This window comes from Helicoverpa armigera, chromosome 18, assembly GCF_030705265.1.
Source record: "Helicoverpa armigera isolate CAAS_96S chromosome 18, ASM3070526v1, whole genome shotgun sequence".
Lineage (NCBI taxonomy): Eukaryota > Metazoa > Arthropoda > Insecta > Lepidoptera > Noctuidae > Helicoverpa > Helicoverpa armigera.
This window is the reverse complement of record NC_087137.1, coordinates 4,077,611-4,096,686: the sequence shown is the minus strand read 5'-3', so window position 1 is coordinate 4,096,686 and position 19,076 is coordinate 4,077,611. Positions and strand designations below refer to the sequence as shown.

The 19,076-nt window shown below is 35.1% G+C and overlaps 1 protein-coding gene across 1 annotated transcript in view; it reads left to right on the top strand.

Moving 5' to 3' along the window:
- The first annotated feature begins 9,267 nt into the window (after positions 1 to 9,267).
- LOC110382232 (estradiol 17-beta-dehydrogenase 11) overlaps positions 9,268 to 19,076 on the top strand; it is a 34,580-nt gene continuing 24,771 nt past the window's right edge. Inside the window, exon 1 of the mRNA XM_049847465.2 lies at positions 9,268 to 9,524. The gene's annotated coding sequence lies outside the window, so the exon portion shown is untranslated. The remainder of the gene's footprint in view (positions 9,525 to 19,076) is intronic.

The window sequence follows — 19,076 nt, the reverse complement described above, 5'->3', positions numbered from 1 at the left end:
TTTGATAGACATACTAAGTATGGTTGCAGCTGAGCGTAATAATGCACAAAATCTAATATTCACTAACTAATCTAAAAATTTCGTAACAAAATGCAGGTAATGCAGTTTGAAAGTAGTGCAGATTAGAGCACTACTCAAGGTTTTAGATGTTTATTTATAGACTACATTAAATAAAACATCTATTTCGACACTTTGGTCGTATTTGTGTTTTCTTACATCACACATGCATAATAGCATCAGATAGCGTATGTAGCCATCATTACATTATGCGTATGTGGGTATCCGGAGTAATCGACTGGCTCATGGCGGATAAAAGTAGATTCTATGTCCAACAGCGAATTCATGATAATGAAAGATGATGATGTTGTTCAACCATAACTCAGGTATTGTTATACTATTGTTAGATAGGTGTCTAGTTGCCCAGTTATCCTGCTTTAAACTATCAACTTCCATCAACTGCCTGGCCTGATCTAGCCTCATGAATAGGGCTGCCATCCGTCCGGGTTTCCCCGGATTTGTCCTCGTTTTGACCCGTCCGGGAACGTCCGGGCGGGTTTTCAAGAAGCGTCCGGGGAAAACCCGGACACTTTTCATGAAAGAAAGCACATAGGCATTATCATACAAAACGCTTACTTCGTCCGGGGAAAAAATGCGATTTACGTCAAATGTCCGGGTTTTTTTTAATCTTTGTCCGGGTTTGGCGAAATTCCAGATGGCAGCCCTACTCATGAATATTCAAGACAGACACACGAGCTCATTATACTTATTGCAATAAAATACATAATTATTCGAAATGATAGTTTTTGAAGTCAAACAATGTAATAATCTATGATTACTGAATGCAGCCTGTAGATTGCATTATAATTTACCGACATTGAGATATTTTTCCACAGATGCCTACATTAGCGAAGCTGACGAAGGTTTTGAGGCCGCTTCTCAAGCAAGTAAGTATGTTTGAAACCCTCAGGTAAATGAGTTATTTCTTCTAAAACAACATGCCTTGAGTTTGGCCGTAAAATTCTGAAATCATTAATCCACCCTAAGTACCTGGACAGTATCAGTGTCTTCTCCCTTCTATAAAATGATGATAGGACTTGACATGACAATGGCCGATAATAACCAAACATTAAGAAGAAGGTTAAATTGTGCAGTTGTGTTAAAATTGGGTTTACGAGTTCGCAAATCCTACATCCTTATCCTTAACTGTTACAATACTTGGTAAAACGGAGGAAGTGAATGTTTTCCTGTTTACCGAATTCGCTATTATTTGCTTACAGTTATTTAAAATATTGAGGTAGGCTTAAAAACTGGTCGAAAATTATAATTGCAAGGTTAAACTAAGGTAGACTACCTGTCTAGTTTTTGGGACTGAACCGCTGGACGTTCTGACAAAATGCTAGAGTTTTGGAGTGAACTCAGTATCAGCGTAGACCGTGTTTTGCAAATAAGTATTTGTTCAATTATTTACCATTACACTCACACACACAAACATCCACAAATACCTACACTATTCATCTCACACCTACCACCCACACCATTTTTTTTATACTCATTTATTATTTTATTTTTGTTATTTTATGATAAGAGTTCATGTTAAGTTTCAATTTAAATTTTTATAACATTTTTTTTCTTTATAATTTTATTTTAATTTTAATTAGTCTTAAGTAAAATTCAAATTTGTATTACTAGTAATTTGTATTGGTAAACCCTCTCTAAATTAGCGCCCAAGATACAGGCTTTGCCTAGTTTGGGGCTAATGATAACAGAAAATGTACCTTTTTTGGAAATAGATTTCTTATTCTTATTAAATAACAATATGTATTTCAAATACAAGAATATGGTTATTATCCACTTATGACCCAGACCTCTCACTTCCTGGCGCCAAAGGTTTCATCAACTGCTTTTTAATGCTTCATTAATGTTCAGCAGCTTTAGAACTGGAAAGACGTTCAAATGTATGAGTCAGTCAAGAGAAAGGAATTACGAGAATAAAACAGTAATGTGTACTAAGTATGGCATAACTTGGAAGACGTCATCAGATTTTTTGTCTAATGGCTTGTTTATAACTTCCGATAACTTCAACATCAGTTTTCTTAAAGCAATATTTTTTTACTACGACTTTGTTTGAGGGAAATCTGAGTGTTTTTGACGGTTAATTAAAAGAAAATGTGAGTTACAAATTACCTTAATTCATAATCTTTAAGGATCGTAGTGGTACCACCAAGAAGGTTTCCCACTACTTATTATAGCAGTCAAAGGTTCAAAAGCAAGAGTACCTAAGTACTACCTAAACCAAGTTTTACACTCCAAGTGCTGCCCCCTAGCGGCTTAGACGTAGGTTCGTTACTTGAACAAGTTGTAGTTAAGTGATAGTGTAGTAACTTAGTGGAGCGAGTAACTGGCGCGAGTGGAGATTTATGAAGTTTGCCTTGTAAAGTATAGGTGGCGCTCAGTGGCGAAGGGTGGTTTAATGAAATAGGGAAGCCGCAGCAAAAAAAAAATTGGGGGGGGGAGTACTCAGGGATGGGGGGGAGAGGTAATGGAGGTAATTTCTCAGTCCACCTTTTAGCACTGACTGAGAGACTGATAGTTTGAACATGTTTTCTCGAGGAATTCAGCAGATTATTAATATCTTTAAAACTTTATTATCTTTAGTTAGGTATATTAATTACTAGAATCTGAGAAAAGTTGGCACTAGAAACAATAGGTACATTTAAAGTATTTAATTTACAACGGCCTGTTAGCCATTGATACTTATCGTAGGTATAGGTATGTTTCATAAATCCGTCAGGACGTTAGTAATTTTAATATTGACGTAATATTGGTAGGTAATTCACCCGAGCGGCGTGCCCGAGTATAAAACGTTTTTATTCTCAAAACTTAACCTTGAAAAACAAGTTCCTTCCTAAAGTAAATAATCTGTGGAAAACAGTCTAATGCGGTTAATGCTATCCTAGTTAAGTTTTATAAGTGTGTACATTAAAAAAAAAGAACCCTGATGCAAACTGTCTACGACGTAGACAGTTTAAGTTATTTTGATACGTAGACACTACGTATCGAAATAACTCATTTCAACGTAGGTCTCTCTATTTTCACTACACACACTAATACTTGTACTGAGTTCCAGGTCACAGTGCGATGATCGCGGGGATTAGTAGGGAGTATTGATACTTCCAACTACTTATTCAAATTCATATAGGTACTCGGTGAATACGAAAAATTATAAATTCCTAACTAGGGTCATTAAATCGCGGAGAATCTTAACACCGCGATTCAGGATTTGCATAAAAATGCACAACGCCATCTATGTTGACATAATGTAACTAAAACACTTAAACTAACATAAAATATTGTACACACACGAACTATGTTATTTCCAAATGATACACACACTAATAAATTCAATTAAGTAATACAAAGAACAAATTGTTAATGGTATTATCTAAAACAAAATAAGAACAATGAGAGTGAATTTGTCTGATTTGTTTGTTTACATATTTGAAAGCTCTAAGCGCTGTCACTCGCGCGTAGACAGATATAGCTACTCTACTCTTGACGCGTTCTTTCTCGTTCACTCGCGAGTTTTGATTGGTGGAACCCGCTCCGTGAGCCGGCTTACCGCTCGCCCTTATTTTGCGAACATCGCGCGGCGCGGCGTGGATGACGTCACGCAAGCGTAGTTTTGTATGGAGGAGGAAGCCGCGGCTTGTTTAGTAGGAGCAAAATGTTTCAAGTAATTTATAGACTTTTTTTTACGGTGGTAGGCGTTTTGTTATACCTACATATTTAAATTGTGTGGTTTAAATGATTATATTAATTATACCTATACCTATATTATAACTTATACCTATGCTTCTTTCTTGAAATTCGAAAGGGAAGCCGATGGGAATCGGCTTATAAGGACGCCTCGCCACTGGTGGCGCTGCTTAACTAAGTAAATTATGGGTAACTTAATTACGTTTTATATAACGTTTAATGTCATTGTAAGTACTGATTACAGCCATTAGGTACCTACCTACTTAGAAGTCTTATAAAATGTACCTAAGTAGGTATGTGTTGGCACATACATAGGTACTTAAAAAAAAATATTTTTTGTTTGTGCTCGCAGTATTGCTATCTTCTTTTTTTAACCGACTTCAAAAAAGGACGTGGGTCTTTACTTACCTGGTTAATTGGTTCTGGGACATCTAGAGGCAAAAAATCAAAAATATGTTTGTGATCGTGTTAATGATGCCTGATATTTTTTTGGATCATTAATACCAATGTCCTGATCATTCATCTTTACTAATACTTATACTCTCAAATGCGAAAGTCAGTTTGTTTGTAATGCGTTGACGCTAAGAAATATAACTAAGTACAAAGTCGCGGGTGTTAGATTTTGATACATAATAGAGCAATTTAATGTATTATTTATTTATTGAAATCCCAAGAATAAGTGTAGGAAGCAATGAATAAACATAAAGGTATAAAAAAATAAATAAAACATTTTCTATGATCAAAATCAAATCGAAATGAAAAATCATTTATTCAAACTTGGCTGCAAAACAGCACTTTTAGAACGTCAGGATTTTACAATAGACAGCCCCCAAAACGCCCACCCTTCACCACTTCCTATGTGTTTTTGCTGGGAAGAAGAAGTGGTGGAACAAACTCCCCAGCAACACAATTCTGTCTGTATGGTTATAACCCATTAGAACATAAATCATATATATCATAAAGAAATAATTCCATATGGTACCCAATGTAATACACAGTACAGCATAAATATATCTTAAAGACATGTATAAAGCGATAGATCACTATATACTAGACTACATTTTAAACATCAGCACAATAATACATAAAACAACAATTACAATAATCACATCACAGTAAGAAAATATAAATCAGGAAGAATACTTAACTTTCGTGTGTTGTCTACACCTCAACGTCCACCAGAAAAGTGCCATGACTATTTTAAAACATTATTTCGAACAGTCATACTATCCCGCCAAAATTGACCAATCACAGACAAGTAAGCTTTATACACAAATAACTAAATTCACAATTGAAATAAACTAATTTAAACACACCAAATCTTATTTAAAACTTATAACGATAATTTTTAATATTTATTTTATCATTAAACATGTAAGATTTTAGATATAAAATTTAATGAACATAAAACAATTACATAAAGGTACCCTCGTTTTCATGTGCGTTTACAGAGACAGTAAAAATATTCAATATTTGACATTTAAAGTTCGTTTACAAAGATAGTTAAAATCAAGAAATATACCATAATCTGACACGGGCGAACACTGGTTTAAATAAGAATTAATGAGATGAAACCAGTTTTTGTTATTAATTTTAAACTTAATATCTTATTTACATAGAGATTAAAGGTTATTTTTTTGGGCTCAAGATATATCTTATAGGTAGGCAGGTAAATAACTTACATAAATATATTTTTTGTACCTCCGTCTAATTGCTTATTTACATACTTGCCTCGACATTTCTAGAAAAAATATGTGTTGTTTATTACGAGTCGCAAATATACATAGGTACCTATACTATGTATAGGTAGTTACCCTTATCTTAATCTAATACCTATCTTAATCTTTATCTTATCAATCTTAATCAATTTCTAAAAAAAAAATAGGAGTCTACGTATATACAGATAAGGCCTTGCACATGCACATTTCATCAGCTTCCGAAAGGCTGAACGGATATTAGTCGCCTGTTCTGTCTATGGCTTCCTATGTCTGGCCAGTCAAAAGATAAAACCATCACCAATCAACAGCCTTATTAATGTAGGCCTCCGTGATACTAATGTGGGTAATGGTGAAAGGACTTTTTTTTTATTTTAATTAGAATAGCAGGTTGGTCAATTAGATAGAAAACACATAAAGCAGGAGTGTTTGTTTGTAGAGGGTGCTCTTTGAAACAATTCAACTACAAAATTGATGGTTGTTTTTTTGTGTAAAGTTTAATCATATCACACATATTCTATGCATCCCTCTTAGAAGCTGTCCAGGTAACTATTAGCGCTCGCCAAGAACTACGGGATCATTAGCGGGTGAAACAACGGGGCGCAACAATAGTAAGTACATAGTAACTATCTTTTTATAGGCTCAGCTATTTTTATAATACTGCCCTCAAGCGAGGTCAACTTGTAAAAAAATATCTATTAAATGGCAATAAAAAACCTTGCGAATATCCGCCTACTATTATAAAATTATAATGAACAAAAACAAAACGTACTTATATATTAAGAGCCTACCATGGGAATAAACTAAAATATTAATTAGGTTCACAAAAGCGTCGTTCATTAGGTACTTCATGAACTTAATAATCAGTAAAATATTTTGTTTAAAGTGAAGAACCGTATTTTTAAATTGTTGCTGATGTTTCCTCAATACGCATGTAAAGATTTAAAAAATGATGTAAAATACATCATTTTTTTTACGATATTTATAATACCATTATGAAGAAGTACCTACTTACCTACAATAAAACTAAAAATTTACGTTTTACTGAACTAATTAAATAAAAATAAAACTAATTAAACTACTGTAGAAAAAGCTTGATTGAACAATTGGCGTGAGCTTTTGTCTCTCTAATGAGCACTAAGTAAAGAAAGACTACTTAATGACTCTCTTGAATCGTGTTTGACACGCAAGCAATATTGCTTATAGGAAGGAACCTGGGAAATGGTAATGACTTTTCCATGGGTCAGAGATTTTTCACAATCAGCTTATAGGTACGCTCGCGAGATTATGTTTTTATGTTTTCATATTAGGTGGTCCTTTTTAGAATACTTACCTATTAGAATTCCTGCACGCTGAGGTAGAGCTTTAAATCTTAGGTTAAAGCACCAATCCGATTGGAAAACTCCTTTAGTTTTTTTGGGTAGCCCATTTATTGAAGAAGTCAGTACTTAGCGTTAAACGATGGAAGAAGCTAATTCTAGACGAAATCATTTTATATTACGAAGTAATAAAAAACAGCCGTTGTGCGTAGGTGTACAAAAACATATAAGTACCGACCTACCTATGTAGTTAAATCGTTTTACATTGACAGTCAGTTAATATTGAACCAGATTTGTATCAACTAGGTATAGTAAGTTCAATTCAGTCGTGCGCGCGGCCTTATGTGTGGGTAAGCCTTGTACATATACAGTGACTTTGTGTGCGCGACAAGAGGTACAGTCGGGTACAATACAGTTATTTAGGGGTTGTATACGGGTGTTTAAAGAAAAACACTTATTACGTAATTTAATGTTTATTTATTTATAACTAGCTTTTGCCCGCAACTTCGTTCGCGTGGAATAGTGACTACCAGCAGATTTTTGATTTGACCAATAGATGGCGCTATATGTCCGGAATAACTTTATTTTTATTTATTTTTTGTAATAAAAACTATCCTATGTCCTTTCTTAAGTTTCAAACTATGTCTGTACCAAATTTCACACAAATCGGTTCAGTAGTTTAGGCGTGAAGAAAAGACAGACAGACAGACAGAAAGACAGACAGACAGACAGAAAGACAGACAGACAGACAGACAGAGTTACTTTCGTATTTATAATATTAGTTTGGATTTGGATGATTATGAATCGCTACTTGAAAATTCAAATGATGAATTTTCGGATTCCCTACTCTCCAAGGTGAATTATAAATTCTGACTCCATGTCAAAATGTGTATGTATAGTATTCTTCTTTTTTCTTTTGTAAGTACATGTCGACAAGTCCCCCATCAGACAGTCCTTCATCAATTTGACTTAACTAAACGTTCATTTATGAGTTTCATTATTTCCGCCTTATTTTGGTCGACATTATGCGAAGCAATTAAATTTTTTAAAATTCCCCACACATTTTGTTTACATTATTATACTAGATTATACCTCTTTTTACATTCTTAGTCCACAATTTTATTTATTGTCCGCGTACCCCGAGCTAGAAAATATGTAAGGAGTATTTAATTCATCTTAGATATTACACCTTATTTATTTCTTAGATGCTGTCAATTTTAATTTGAAAAGACGTATGAGAAAATAAAGAAAAACCATATTTAATAATAATAAAAAGCTTTGAATGTTGTTTCATTTTTTGAAACGCTTTACCTGACTCCTTAATAATTTCTCCGTGAAGAACTAGACATTTTCGTAAACGACAGTACCCATAACAAAAAGCGATAAGAACACGTCATGCTCGGACGACGTCACTGTCACACGAATGAAAGTTGTATATTTACAAGCCGACGCACACATAGGGCCGCGCGCAAATCTGAGTTGAACTATCTATACCTATGTATCCAGTTTTAATTTCGACAGCATTGGACTTGCGTAGACCGGTCTCATACCAAAAAAGTAGTGTAAGTACCTATAACACAACTTACTCGTATAACTGTACTAATGTCGTGTACGTACACGGGAGCAATTAATTTAAGTTACTTAGAAAATCATTATATCTGCAGACCTGTAGAATGATTGGTGGCAGAGGTTAACAACCGTATGTAGAGTACCTATCGCAATCAGACATAAAATGTAAGAAGACAAAACAGTAAACCATAAATTGATAAAAGGAATGCAAGGCAATAACTATTCAATAAATATGGAAAATTTTATTGTTAACTAACATTCTATCTATTGTAGTAGATACAGCGCCATCGTTAACACCACCCATATCGTTGTAAGGATAGTAAAACCATTTTTATTTAATACTTTCTCTTCACAAATATGCCTAAGTGATCTCTCAACAAAGAGAAAGGGTTTACTTACACCTTCATACGCCGAAACTCTTGAAGCCTTCAAAACAAATAATATTCCATTCGTTGTCGAAATCATATTACAGTTAACCAAGAGGCTACTATTTCACCCACGCATTTTTATGCAGAACACAGAAGTTATTAAAATGTCGTAAGTTTAGCGTGCCAATTAACATAGCTATTGTGAACCTGTTGAGAGAATTTTATTAAAACACTATCTTGATTAGAAAATACTGTTAAAATAACTGTATCTACTCCAAAAGAATCAATGTATTTTCAATCAAAACGAGCGTCTAATTTACCGTTGGTGCTGACGGAACTTACATCTGTATCAAACCTTTTATAAACATTTATACAAGGAGCATTAAAACACATACATCATGCGAACCATGCATATTAAAGTAGTCAAATAATCCCTGTTACAAATACGGATGGAATCCATTGAATTTACATATCGAGAGCGCGAGGCGTCATGACAATAGCCGTTAAAATATGAGTGTATCGTAGTAATGGGAAGTTACCCCGTGTCCGCGAAGGTCGTCTGCGAGGGTTTGAGGGTCGGCGTGCGCGCGCAGCCAGCCGCCAGTCGCACTCAGTCGATCCGCAGCGTCGCGCGTCGACAGCTGCCGGCGCCATCAACCATTACCACATCCGACGCGGACTTATTCCATCACAATAACTAACCAACCACCTGTTCTAAATCAACTATCTTCCAAGTTACAACAGTGCTAGTGCATGTGATCAGCTGATCACCAGCTGACTGTCACCTGTCCTCATAGGTAAGTTTGTTGTCATATCGAAGGGTTAATTAAATGTTGATTCTGTTAGGTAAACGTTTTCGCATAGTTCACGTGGTTCGAAAGTATTTCAAGGCGATCCTGCTTCTATGTGCTCTCGGGTAGACGACATGATTTCATCAAATCTATCTCTGGATCTTGTTTCATGTTTTGTCAAATAAAGCTTAGGCTAATTGCCAATAAAATTTCACTCCGCGGACTGAATTCAGGGCCAATCCCAATGAAACTGTAGCTCAGTACGCGCTTTTTACCTGGTGCAACGACCTGTATTTATCGCTGTAACTATCCTCTGTGAGTCAGTTTCATCACTTTGACTATAAAGTACAAAACATAAAAAGAAATAAATATTTAATCAAACTTTAACGGTTTGTTTGTATTGCGGTTAAACTTAACGGCAATAATGATAACATTTAATAAATCAAGATGAAGATTGATGAAGATCATAAAATGAATTCAACAAAAATATATCGTAACCAAGATATATTGCATTAAGCGTAAACTACGATACACACGAAGCGAGACAAAAAGTCCATCTATAAATAATCAATTACGTGATCAAAATCATATTTTTCATACTGCCATTAGGCGATTTTACGTTATTTCTCAATGCTAACCTATTGCTAAAGCAGTTGGTATGTTTAATACATGGAATAGGCGCAGTTTCAATAAACCTTCTCGATCTTAAGTAATTTCGTCCAAGGGCACAATTTTGTAGACTACCGTGTCACCCGTGAGAGAATGATTCCAATTTTCTCTACCGGCCAATGGAGTATTGAAAGAAAAAACTTGGCTGATGGAATAGAGTAAGGGTCTAATGAAGCTATTATAGCAATTATTACAACAATGGTGTTTAACACAATTCCACATAATTTAGTAATTATTGCCCATTGTTCAAATATTATTACTCAACCCATTTAGACCCAACCCTAACTGCATGATACTAATAATCTACGGTTATGTGACGAAATATAAGTCTTATTTCAAGATGATAATTGAGCTCTTTCGACAGACTCAACAAAAAATAATGATAGCTATGCACAATTCAGAAAGACGCATCGTCAGATTGTATCATATTTCTGACAGCGAATGCATATTTTTGTTTGAACTAATTACCTAATTTCTAACAGATTTTGTAGAGTAGTTGGCTTGAAGATACAAGTGTTGCATAATAAGGTCGCTTATGAGAGTTAAATATGAATAAGTAAAAAGATTACGTTGATATAGAGAACTTAGCAGGGCTTAATGAAGTAAAACTAAATAAATATTTTCATCGATGTAGAAATAAAATGTAATATTTCAATGATAAAATTAATAAAGAGACACCTATGTATAAAGAGATAAAGTTAAAAACAAATAACATTTTAAATGTTCGAAAACCGTAGCTGACGATACAAGGTACACTTATGAAGTAAGTTAATCCTAATCCCATAAATAAAAAAGTATAAAATACACACAAATCAAACTAAAAAGCAATTCATAAAACAATGACACGTAATAGAGTAGTCACAGCAAGCATATGAACTATGGGCACTATGGTGTAAGTACGTCCTTCCGCTAGGCACGTCAACGCGTGCGCACGTTGGGAAACGTCCCAAGAAGGCCGCCCGGTCGCAGATACTCCACGATCGATCCACGATGATCTTGCAAGGAATTGCGTTATCGACTTAGTATCGAAATAGTTATAACTCTAGCTTGAGAAATGTTATGACATTTTTAGGCGAAACGAAACTTGCTTTGGCTGAATGTTTCGCAGTTTGTTTTACTTACGTTTTAGTGTCGATATCTTTATAAATACCTATGTCGATATCAGTTCATTCATTTCTTTAGCTATAGTGAGTCAATTTAGCTTAGTACAAACAATTTATGATCTTAATTTGTGTGTAATATTTCAATACTAGGAAATCAATTAAAACCTTATGCGTGATGGAAGGCAGAACTAATAGAATTTGTAAGAATTTTAGGTTTCCACACAGAAGTTAATGACCTTAAAAAATTGCAAATTGATTTTAACAATTAACTATTACCATGGAGTTTAATTGAACCCTGCAACGCTTATAATTTTTAATAATTTAATTAATTTTGAAAATTAAGTTACTAAACGCTATTCTTTACATTTTAGATTGATGTTAGTCTATACTTGTCCTCAATTCTATGTAGGCAGGTACTAATGTATTGTCCACACATACCTATGTTTAAACTGTTGTCACAACAATCTGTACGACGTAGGTATCAAAAATGCAAAAGCTCTGCCTACATTCTCGTATCAAATAATAACCAAAATTACGGGCCATTGGTGGTCATGGAGAAAGCATGAGAGAAAGCGGTCGCAAAAAATACACCGGCCGCACCGAAACTGAGAGACAACTATGCTGACTGACAAACTGGAAATGTTGACCTTTATGGTGATTCTTAAATTATGGAATTGACCATCTTTATGTGTATCAAGTAACGAAGGAATAAAGTTAAGACAGCTTTGACATTATCGTGTGTATTGAATACCATGGCATTTCTATTAGGTATATAAAAATATTCCATAACTTAATTCCCAAATAACGGCAAATTATACATGGGTTTTTCTAGATAATGATGGACGTTGACACACAAAAGCGTTATGGAATATATCTGTAAATATTAATTTATGATACCTGACTGTAGAAGAAAAAACTTAAATGTGTCCATGTTAAACTAACACAAATGTATTTAGCAGCACTAATGATTTTATATTAACTGACTAGTATAACTTTGTATGATGCATTCGTGTGCACTAGTACTAGAATAACGTAATATCCGCACAGACGACCTAATTGATATGACCTTACGATATATTGTTCTAAACTTTGGTTGAAACATGAAAATAATAATCACGGTTTTAATTAAAATCGGAGTAGGTCAGTATATAGATGTAGAGTTAGCAAATACATTTGAGTTTATTTTGTGTAAAACAGACAAAGACTTGGTTGTTGAACTAGAAACACGAATGTGATACTGAAATTCTCGGCGTTAAAATTATTTTAGAATCAAGAGCACATACAATTTTATTCTCAGCAAGATCTCACAAGTACCTCAAAAGTCTTCGGAAAAAAGGGCCTATGATAAATTAATTTTGGCCAGATTTAATAAGTAAGGACAAAGATTGCTGTCAGATGTATGTATTTTGTCATGTTGCGTTTTTTCTACAAAGAATTTTGGGTGCGGCGTTGAAGGTTCACTTTGTGTTATAGCAATCAATTTCGTTTTTATATAATTTACGACACAACATATTAATTTTGCATGCAAAATATAATGAGTAGTATTATGAATAAATAACTGTCTAAAATGGATTTATAGTTTGTTCAACAATAATAAAGTGTAGTTGTCTTACACGGGTGTCTCTCAAGGTTGCATCTTGGTTCCTGATATGTGTATATAAGAAAAATTTTATATAAAGCATAAATTAAGTCATCTGTATGTATTGATCTGTCGATCTACGTGGGATGCAACTGCTCTGATAAAGGTCACCAAATTATGTATTTTGAAAAAAATAATGTTGGTACCTAACCTGCAAGTAGGTACACAAAGGCCTTCATAATGATTTTCTCAGGTATTGATTTAATATTTTTTTTTGTGCTAATTGGCTGGGATGTGTGGCAAAAACTTAATCATAAATTATCGGTTATTATTCAACTGTACATAATCATAGCAAAAAATATGACATAGCTTACCTTAGCTTGACATAATTAGCCAATTATATCAGACATACAATCTATACATATAATAAATCTGTAAAAAAACTGTGTCTGTACATTGAATATATTTAAAAAATAATAATTGGGTGGGGTTTAGAAACAGTAATGGAGCACAAATCCAAAAAAAAAATTCTGTCTGTATGTCTGTATGTCTGTATGTCTGTATGTCTGTTTGTTTGTACACGCTAATCTTCGGAACTACTGAACGGATTTCAATGATTTTTTCTGTGTTGTATCAGTATTAAGCCTGGTCAACATATAGGCTATAATTTATCTTCGAAACTTGAAGACCTGATGCAGAACACCAATAGACCAACAAAACTATAAGAGATACAAAAATGGTGCCATGGCAAAAATTGTTTCATATGATGAGCATTTTCAGCTGAGATAATAAATTTTAAGATCTGGAACACCTGATGTGGAACCCCAAGAGCCCAGCTTCTCGGTACCATATACAGGTATGACGTTTTAGCAAAAGTTGTTCAATTTGATAAGAACTTTCTATTGACTTATACAAATTGAAGATCTAAAACACCTGATGTGGAACTCCAGGAGCCCAGCTAGACAATAGCATATAAAGATATGACGTTTTAGCAAAAGTGGTTCAACCTGATAAGCACTCTCTATTGACGTATATATGTCACCGTAAGATTACAAACATCGTTAGATTACAATCTATCTCGAGAGATTGTAAACTGTCGCATTATTATGAACCGTAACATCTGATTGCAATTTAACGCATTATTTTTCGCTACATTATAATCTATCGATGAGAAATTGTCAAATTGTCAACTGCCCGAAAGCTCTCCCTGATTGGTCAGTCTTTTTGTAAGTTCGACCAATCACGATCAGCCGTTCTGTTGCCATGGAGTTCCCGTAGAGTTAGGAATGAATTTGTGTTTGAAGACAAACTACCTAATTGTTTTTTTTTTTTTTTTATATAAAAGTTTCTTATAATTTTCCAATTTCATTTAAATAAAACTACTTTTACGGATGTTATCGCGGTCGGTTTTAAACGTCGGGATTAAATAATATAATATAACCGCGATAAAATCCGTAAAAGTAGTTTTATTTCAATGTCTAATATTCGCGTAAGTGTCAGAAATCAATATGTTTCCAATTTCAATTTGTGTTTGAAGAATAAATATTTCGTTACAATTTGTTCTCTCCATATGTCAGGAATATTAATTACATACTCGTACTAAATAATAAATACTTGAAGAATTTTTGAAGAGCATTTATTTATTTAACTGACACCTCTATTTCATTCCTAACTCTACGGAACTCCATGGGAACAGAACGGATTATTGGTCGATCTTACAAAAAGACTGACCAATCAGGGAGAGCTTTCGGACAGTTGACAATTTGACAATTTCTCATCGATAGATTACAATATAGCGAAAAATAATGCGTTAAATTGCAATCAGATGTTACGGTTCACAATAATTCGACAGTTTACAATCTCTCGAGATAGATTGTAATCTAACGATGTTTGTAATCTTACGGTGACATATACATCGAAGATCTGGAACACCTGATGTGGAACTTCAAGAGCACACTTGAAATGTATCGAAATGAATGTTATGAAATAGGTGGTATGGTGAATCAAAAAAAGTAATTAGTCCGTCTTTTAGATAATCCTAAAATAATGGACACGTATTTTTTCTTTTCTCCTTCTCACAAACAAATAATAACGAAGATATAACTTGAATTTTGTGTTAAGTCACTGCTTAGTACAAATTTTACATCCCTAGACGTGGCGTCACGAGCCCCCACTCTCCGAATTTGTTGCGTTATATCTCATTATTATTTTGTATGTCTCTTCCAGACCTCGGGACTACAGAGTTCCGAATTTTTGGGAGGCAAACGTGGGGCCGAAGCCAACACTCTGAAGCCCTTTTGAGACAACTTTAATGAAATGGTGAAACAAAACCGACGATTATTCCTTTATACACTATAGAAATGAACCCGAGGACAATCCCCGGAGGACGTCGTTAAAAAAAAGACAATCCCCGGTTCTGTGCTATACCATTGCTAACTGTTGATGAAAACTACTTGGGATATGAGCGGCTGAAGTGTGAGGATACCTCGGCGGATTTTAAACGCAGATTACGCGCTCCCTGTGGGTCACTTACCACGAGGCACCTATCCTCCGAGCAGGGCTACTAACCCTGCTCTAGCGACTCCACTCTGGACGGCCAAGCCAAGCCAGAGGCGTGAGACCTACCCCCGTCATGGTTCACTCCGACCGGCCGGAGATGGGGGACAGTATACTCCCTGGAGAACTCAGTATATACAGCCCACCGGGGGTCGCTACTCCCCGTCATCAGCCCTGGAGGGGATGCCTCCAAATAACGGTTATTGGTATCCAAAATATACGTAGAAAGTACATACGAACTTAGAAAAGTTGCATTGGCAGGTACTTGCCAGACCTGAAGTCAAAGACGTACGCTCATACTTGAGAGATTGGTTCTCTACCCACTAAACCACCACGACTTCCACTAAGTCATCACGACTTTGTTATCTCAGTAACATTTAATGTTTTTTAACGTATTAAAACGTGTAATATTTTTGCCACACACAACTTAATGCGGACTAATTAGAATCACTACTTTTATCCCTATGGTCACGTCTTTTGCGGTTCAGTTCTCTCTCAGCGTTTTGTTTAGTCTGCTGTGCTTTTGCCGTTGAAGTACAAAAATTAAATATATGGAACGTTTCTAATGGCTATGCGTATTCCGTTGTTTTCAAGTCAACGGGCCCTTAAAATTCAATATCAGACGGTTCAGATCTTTGATTTTGCTGACCCCGTAGTCGCTGGCATAAGGGACTTTATCCGCGTACGAAGTCGCGGGCAGAAGCTAGTACCTACTATATATCAAGTCGTAGATTAAAATAGAAAATAAGTAAGTATGGAAGAATTTCGATGAGCAATATTTTCTTGTCATGGTGGGTAACTTTAAGCCGCTAATTAGCTATATGCCATGGAACGGACTGCGTGCTTATTTCCTAACTTGATTTCTTTACTTTCTACGGGACTATTAGACACTTCTGAAAAACAATCTTATTCTTTGTTCAAGAGTGTTTTACGGCTCGGATCGATGTACCTTTAGTATTTATTGCATCGCCACGTTTCTTAAATAAATCCAGCCTTTTATTACTCTGTTTCATTTGTAAGGCAATCTATTTCAATGTTTACAACTATTAATTCGTTTTACCTATCTAAAACTTCTATATCTCTTCTATGTCTTCCAAATCGTAATTTGTTCTTCTCCTATATTATTTTATGCTCAGTCACGCAGTTGGTATTAAGCCAAATGAAGCTTGCGTGATATCCAGCATCACATAGAACGAGCATGTCATGGAATTATGCGTCGAGATTACCATCACTTTGACATCATTATATCTATGGAAAAAATGTAGCGGCTGCGATGGCAATGGTTGTAATACCATCGACCTTACATTTCGTAACATTGGAATAAATAATTTAGAATGCGTAAACGTATTACGGGCTATAAATGATTTCGGAGAGCTGTAGGTATAAGACAATCAAAATGATAAGCGTCAAATCGTAAACAATAGATCTGTTTGATGCGGTCAATATTCGTGGTTACGAACCACAAGTCCTTGAATGGTTCGATGGAGTATTGAATGTGACATTGAATGCATCGCCCAAAGACTAACTGTGATCCTTATATTCAGATCACGAGTGCGTGAACGATAAACGATAGCCTGTGCGTCATCGGCGAGTTACCAAGCGGTTCTGCCGTCATGAATGAGAGACGGATAAGCAATTAAGTTTATACCATCAGAGCAGAAATGGCTGTAAATTGTAAAGACTTGCCTGAGAATAATTTCTGAACTGATCAAGTGGCAATAACATCAACATTAAGGATTCCATCGTCTTTTTGCACATAGCGATTTAGCGCTTAAAGACATCACTAAATGCAGTTCACTGGTTTTACTAGTGTTACCGATATACGAAAGAGTTACATGCTTATTTATTTTATTAGGTAAGCATTGCAATTGAAATATATTTCATATAAATAAAGTGACTTTCTTTCATTATCTTTACAAACGTGCATATAAATCAAGCAGACACATAATTACGACAGCAGATAAGTATCTAGCTAGAATGTAATGTTAGTTAGAGTAATTAACAACTGACTACGCAATTAGATTGCACCTGCTTACAAGTGGCCTTCAAAGGTTAGCATTATTTCCTTTTTGTTGCTTTTGGAGAACGCAACGACAGTTTGTTTTAATTAATAATTTACTCCTACTTTAATAATTAATATAAGTGTGTTGGTTTAAGTGAAGTTTGCTGATATAAAGGTAAGCACATACTTGTATTCAAACTTGAGATGCTCTGCAGTGTATTGTTAGAAGTAATCTGGTTTTAGCGGAAACTCTGCGGAACGCTAAAAACTTTTTGCTGTCGTTGTTCCGATATGTAATTGAATTTCGAGTCTTGTACTAAAAACTTTGGTGTGATGAGGTTACTAATTAACAAGTATGTGACTTATTATACTCGGAAACTCTACATCCAGCGGCGGCCCTAGCCATTGCGAGGCTACGTGCGGCAGGTCTATGCGAGGCCCTTTGTCCTACGTGAAAAGTCTGTTGTGAGCTAGGAGTTATTTTCTTGTTAATAAAAGGACTTACAAGTGGCGCTACCTTCTAGGTTCGACTAAAAAGGATGAAAAAATAAAAGAAGTGGAAAATAAAGCACCCGCGAGCGTAGCGAGGGCAAACATTTTTGAGCTTTGGGTCACTAAAGCACCTAGACTTGTATATTAAAGAACGGTGCAAGGTGAAGTCGCGAGCGCAGCGAGCGCGAAAATTTTTGAGTTTTGGGACATAAAAGAACTGTAATCATGTTAGAATGAACGGTACTGACAAGCGAACAGCCGCGAGCGTAGCGAGCGCGAAAATTTTTGAGTTTTGGGACATAAAAGTAATCATGTTAGAATGAACCGTACTGCCAAGTGAACAGCCGCGAGCGTAGCGAGCGCGAATTTTTTAAAATTGTTTGTTTAAGGACTCTCAAATTAAACTCGGAATTAAGCACAAATAAAAAGAATCCGTGACTGGATCGAGAGCCAGTTGTTTTTGTTACGTTGGTGTTCCAATTTTTTTGTTAAATTGAGAACTCAAAAAGAAAACGCAGAATGAATAAGAAATAAATAAAGAAAAATATTTTTTTTCTTGGACCAGATATATATGTATGTATTTTTTAATTATATTTTTTTTATATTAGTGTTGGTTGTAGCGCGAGGCCCCCCCAAGCGCGAGGCCCTGTGCGAAGGCACAGTTCGCACACCCCTAGGGCCGCCACTGTCTACATCAACTTAAAATAACTTAGGGAAGTCATGAAGCCTTACTTCAATCAAAGACATGAGTAAGTAAGTGGCATTTAAGTAGGTATTCTGATACCCTGAAGACATTAACAAGTCAATAGCATAGTTTTTGCAAAATATAATAAACCCTTTTTTCCGGCGATTACAGTTTATTATTTTTTTTCGAATTTACAAAATGACGTCAATTTGAACTTTATATTATTTCCTGCATAGTCATTTCTTGATATCAAAATCCTTGCCTCTTACAATAAAAGTTACGTGTAAAACTGTTGGATACAGATAATTTATATATTTCTGGAAATGATGCAGAAATATGCTGCCTGATTTTTGAGTCAGATACCTTGAGCTTTGTCACTCGAAATAACTTTATACGCATATTTTGCAAGATCAAATCGAACAGGTGTAAATATAGATTTCCATATCAGTACCACAATAAAAATACGGGTCTG